The sequence below is a fragment of the Castor canadensis genome, chromosome 12 (assembly GCF_047511655.1).
Source record: "Castor canadensis chromosome 12, mCasCan1.hap1v2, whole genome shotgun sequence".
In the NCBI taxonomy this organism is placed as follows: domain Eukaryota; kingdom Metazoa; phylum Chordata; class Mammalia; order Rodentia; family Castoridae; genus Castor; species Castor canadensis.
Genome location: NC_133397.1, coordinates 76,004,273 through 76,009,884, shown reverse-complemented (window position 1 = coordinate 76,009,884; position 5,612 = coordinate 76,004,273). Strand labels below are relative to the sequence as shown.

At 43.9% G+C, this 5,612-nt stretch overlaps 1 non-coding gene across 1 annotated transcript; it reads right to left on the bottom strand.

Annotated features, from left to right (window-relative positions):
- Window positions 1–4,916: 4,916 nt before the first annotated feature.
- LOC141415158 (U6 spliceosomal RNA) lies at window positions 4,917–5,019 on the bottom strand. Its single transcript, XR_012440172.1, has one exon. It is a non-coding gene; the product is annotated as a U6 spliceosomal RNA (small nuclear RNA).
- Between the last annotated feature and the right edge of the window lie 593 nt (window positions 5,020–5,612).

Below are 5,612 nucleotides of genomic sequence, written 5' to 3'. Positions count from 1 at the left end.
ATGAGACGGCCGAACATTACCTGTTCAATCTCAGCTGCTAATCATGTATGTTGACTGGTTCAAAGTTTTCACCACTCTGCATGTGTCTGTCCCATGAGGCTGAACCTGAGGCTAGAGTTGCCCCAAATGCAGTGGCAGGGGAGCTCTCCTGTGGGAATGCCCCAAGTAGTTCAGAGGTGGGCCCATTTTGGATTCCAAAGAAAGAAGCACTAACCACCAGGGTCATGAGTTCAAAGCATGTATTAGCAGAATTTAGCAGAGGACTGCTGCATGTCCTTGGGTGGACAGTGAGAGAAAAATATGTCCATCCTAGGTGTGTCTGCAGCAAGGGCATCAGGGTATGGGGTTTATAAATGCAGGTGTAAGGAATTTGGCTTGGAGATGGGACCCTCTTTTTCAGGGTTTAGAGCAACTGCCTAAATACCATTATCAGTGCCTGAGAGTGTTCAAGGCATGGGATGGGTTCCAGACTGCTGGGAGACATGCAGCTGGCCAGGCCACAGGGAGGTCAAGGTACACTGCGTTATCAGTAGGCGTAAGAGAAAAAGCAGGAGTACCTGGGGAACTTTAAGTCTTGGAAATGACCAAAAGCGTTCTGCATGTGTCAGTTTTGGGGTTACAAGTAAATTTTAGCAAGTAGGCAAATATGCAAATACAGCATCTGCAAATGGGCTAAAAGCAGGATATTAAAAGGCAGCAAGTTATAAAGGAAAGTGAACCTCCCATAGAGGCTTTTTGAGCTACCATGGTGTTTGGGGGTATGGGCTGTGGGTGTTGAGGTGGTTCCTGGAGAACCAACACGAGGGGTTTGCTATGCATCGTAACTATTGGTGAATATCCTTTAGTCTCTGGGGGTCCTCAGCAGTCAGTAAGCCTTTGGTAAGAACAGCTGGTCCTTGGCACACCTTTCTATTTTCCTTTCTACACCAGGAATTGACACACATCTCTGGAGACAATGACAATCGTATGAAGTACTTTACAAAGCAGTCTCATCGGGACTCATGACAGACTTAGGAAGCAAGAAGGACAAAGGTAATTTCTACTTTACAGATGGAAAACAAAAACCTGAAGCTCAGAGGCTAAACTACATTCCTCTGAATTCCCTTCCCTGTGTATTCCTGCTTGAGGTGGGCCACAAGCGACTTCTTGAGATTTGGAGGACAGAGCTAAAGCAACATCCATATTATTTTTATGGGTGGTCAGAGCAGGTGTATTTATGGCACATTTATGTTTCTCTGTCACCTTGTTGGTAGGGGCAGCCACTCTGTCTTGCCCTGCTTCTTCCTTCACTTGCTGTGACTTTTGATCCAGGTGTGTGTCTAGCTCTGTGACAAAGGATGTCAGCTTCTCCTGTTAAGGGACACTCTTCGTTAAGGCCAGAGGTTGTGAATGACTGACACAGCCTACCATCCACTCTTGTGGGTTTAAGCTCCTGCCTGTGAATTCTGCCTCATCCTCATTCTTCCCACTCTACATCTTTCCTTCCTGATTGCCTGTCCTGTGGACTTCAAGCTCTATCATCAGAAAAAACAACAGCCTCCCAGAAACTATTTAACCAGTTCCCATAATGGGGTAAGATCAAATCTTATAACAAGAACAACACATGGAGATTTATGGGTGGGTGGATAGATAGATAGATGATAGACATCTATCAGTTTTGCATCTCTGGCTGGTATACCCTATTTAATATTTGATTACATCCTCTTCCATCCCCTGCTCAGAGATAAAAGAACTCAAATTTAGTATTTTTCATTCTTATTTTTACTGCATATGTGTATGTTCATATATAATATACAGTATTTGTTATTGGATTCCAATTCACATTAATGCTCAATAAGTAATAGTTCGAGACCCCCTACTGCCTTGTGAATTGATTCTCAGGTCCTTTTAGCCCTACAAAGTGTCATACACAGTTATCTCTTGGATTCCAAAGGAACACCTCACATGAACCCACAAACCTCTCTGTCCACTCAGGTTTCCATAGGGCATCTTTGCTGTTTCTGAGCCTGAGAAGGTTTAGGTTACCATAGGCACTGCCAGTGGAGACCCCAAAGATCATGAGCACTGTGATAAAGGAGCTGCCTCCCTGGATCCTGGTTCACACAGCTGTGTACAAAGCAAACCTGGATGCCCTTTTCTCTGTCTCCAATACCACACATCTTCACCTCAGTACCAAAGTACCCTGTCTTGTGCCCAGGGTCCCCATACAGACTGTCATTTAGCAGTCCTTTTCTCAAACCCTACAAACAACATCCTTCTTCCTACAAAGCAAAACCTCACCCCCATCACCACAGCAAGAAGTATTCTCTCGAAGAGAGTGCCTCTCGGACCCATCCACAAATTCTACTTATACACACCCATGCCTTAAAATGAAAGATATCCAGAAGGTCAGAGGGAAGGCTGGATACTTCACAGCTACAGGGTGTGAGAGCACAGCCAGCCATCCTCTGCTTCCCATCCAGGGCTCTTAATCCTGGATCCATACGACAGCAACGCCCACATCTTCCTCAAGAAAGTGTAAGTTCTCACTTTACCTTGAGGAAATGTAATAGCCTGTGTTCATTTTTATCAATAAGTCAATGAAATGAGCTGAGCACTGGTGGCTCACGCTTGTAATCCTAGCTACTCAGGAGGCAGAGATCAGAAGGACTGTGGTTCAAAACCAACATGGGCAAACAGTTCACGAGACCCAGTTTCGAAAACACTCATCACACAAAAAAAGGGCTGGTGGAGTGTCTCAAGGTGTAGGCCCTGAGATCAAACCTCACACCCCCCAAAAAAGAAAAGTCAATGAAACAGTATGTCTAAAAGGTTCATTCATTTGACACATATTAATTGATAAAGCAAATATCCTGTTTTAATTGAAGTGCTGGGGATCCATTGTTGAGTAAAACCAACAAAGAGCTCTCCCTTTGTTGGAATGGTTTCCATTCTAGACTAGCGCTCTGGAAACCCATAACTTCTTCCAAGTATTAAATGATGGTTTAATCTTCTATCCTACATTTATGACTTTCCTTCAGAATCACAGAAATATTTTGTAACCCAAGCCAAGCCAGAGCATCACATTACAGGTAGATAGAAATTTTAATTGATTTTATTGAAGTATAATTTCCACACAAGAAAATTCATAAAACTTCAAGTGTACAGTTTATAGTTTTAAAATATATGTATGCCATGCAGTTGCCACCACAATCAAGATTCAATCCAGAAAGTTCCTTTGTGCTGCTTCTCAATCTTCTCTCTCCCTCCTGTACCAATGATCTTCCTGTCCTCCTAGAATTTCATGTAAATGTAATCATATGCTATGTGCTTTTTTCTTACTGTTTCCTAAACTTCTTAAGATTCATTCATGGTGTCACATGTATTGATGTGTTTCATTCATTTTGATTGCTGAGTAGTATTCCACTGCGTGGATACACAACATTTTTGTTTATCCACTCACCTATTGACAGTCCTTTTTAGCATGACAAATAATGTTACTACAAACATTCACCTATAAGTCTTCAAGTGATCATGTGGTTGTATTTATCTCAGGTGAATACCCAATAGTAGAGTTCCTAGGCCATTTAATAAATATACATTTCTCATTTTTGTAAATATTTGTGCACTTCTCAGATTTATGACCTTTATAGTTCATTTTAGAAGAAACTGCCACCCTGTTTTGCAAGTATTTACATTGCCATCAACAAAGTATAGGAGTTCCAGTTGCTCCTTACCCATGAGCACTTGGTACTCCCTCTGGGTGGGTGGGCTACCTCGTTACAGTTTTTAATTGTCTTTCCCAGGCTCTGGGCTAAATGCTTTATTAATCTGCTTCTTATGAAAACCTTATGAAGCATGTAAAATTATTATTCCCATTTTACATATAGGAAAACTAAGACACATAAAGATTTCATAGCTTGCAGCTTGCCCAAGGTCACACAACACATATCTAAATTAGAAGCAGAGCCAGGGTTCAGTCCAAGCATTTTGACTCCAGAGATCAGAACCCCTGTGCTGTACTGGCCTCCCAAGGGTAAGTTCTTGGGCTCTACCATGGGTTCTGCCTCCTTCATAAGGACAGCTGGAAACATCAGTCAGTCACCGGAGGAGAAGGGGTGTTGTACAGGCTCAAGAGAGGTGTCTGGAGAGCCACACACAGAAAACAGAGGACGCTGTGGTGCCCGCTCACAGTTGGGGCTGGGACAGAAGGAGGAGAAAGGCCTCTGCCTTTCTCTGCTGAGCCCTGCCAAAGGGCAACATGGCAGCTCTGCCTTCAACAGACAGGGCAAGGTCATTCTTCATCCACTCCTTCCACTATGAAGAGCCTGTCAGTGCCTGTGGATTGGTCCCACTTGACTCACTAACTGTTACAAGAATCTGGGGCGGGTCTGGGGAAAGAAAGACTATCCTGCCTTGAATCCTTTCTGAAAACAGGTGGGGCATAAACTATAAATGAACACATGTGCTAGTTCTATAAGGAGACAGAGAACAGCAAAAGAAAACACGAAGCCTTGCAACAGTGTCAAGTTTCCAAGGCATTGCCTGATTCCAGGCAGCCACCCTGTACAATATGTATTTCATTATGACCCGAGCAAAACCCACAGGTGTCCTGAGGCATGGCCCAATGACCATGCATGCAATAGCAGGCTGAACATTAAAAAAAAAAAAAAAAAAAGTTGGCCATCTCTCAGTTCACAATATAGTCCTGGAGTGGTGGCCCTGTAGCCATTGCCCATTTAGGACCTCCCATGGAACCACTGACTCCATCATTTCAGCTGGAGACCACTAATATAAGGAGGGGAGAAGGGCCCAGTGTATTGGGGTGACATAGATTGCTTCAGCTATCGGCTGCATGCGTTATTCCCATTTTCTAACCCTCTAGGCAGAAACGCCTGCTCACTCAGGTCCAAAGAGCAAGAACTTTTTTTTTTCTTAAAACTATGGAACGCTTCACGAATTTGCGTGTCATCCTTGCGCAGGGGCCATGCTAACCTTCTCTGTATCGTCCCAATTTTAGTACATGTGCTACTGAAGCAAGCAAAAGAGGAAGAAGAACTTACCACTCACATCCAAGGCATTGCTCTGTGAGCAGCTGTTCTGTTGATGTGGCTGCCTCATTCTCCCAGCTTAGAACCAACAAACCCTAGGGAAGATGGTGCCAACAAGCAGAGTTCAGAGAGGCTCTGGTAGCTTTGGGGCCAAAGAGCACCAGCCCTTAGCAATAAGGGTACCAAACATATCTTCAGTAGGAGGTGACCAAGCTCTTAAGATGCTCATTTAGGGTACTGGGAAGATGAGATGTGGGTCAAACAGGCCAGGTGAGCCACTGACACTGGCATCTTTCTCCTTCTCCTTCTCCTTCTCCTTTTCCACCTTCTCTTCTTCCTCTCCTCCACTCCATCTTTTTCATTGTCATCTTCTTGCTTCATATTCATCTATAATATTTTCCCTCCTCTCCCTTCCTTCTTTCCTAAAACTTCCCTCATTCTTTTATTTCTTCTCTTCCTCCACTTCTGCTTCCTCCTTCTCCTCCTTCTTTTGTGTTAACGGGGTTTGAATTTAGGGTCTTGTGCTTACTAGGCAGGCGCTCTATCACTTGAGCCACTCCCACCAGCCCATTCTTTTATTCC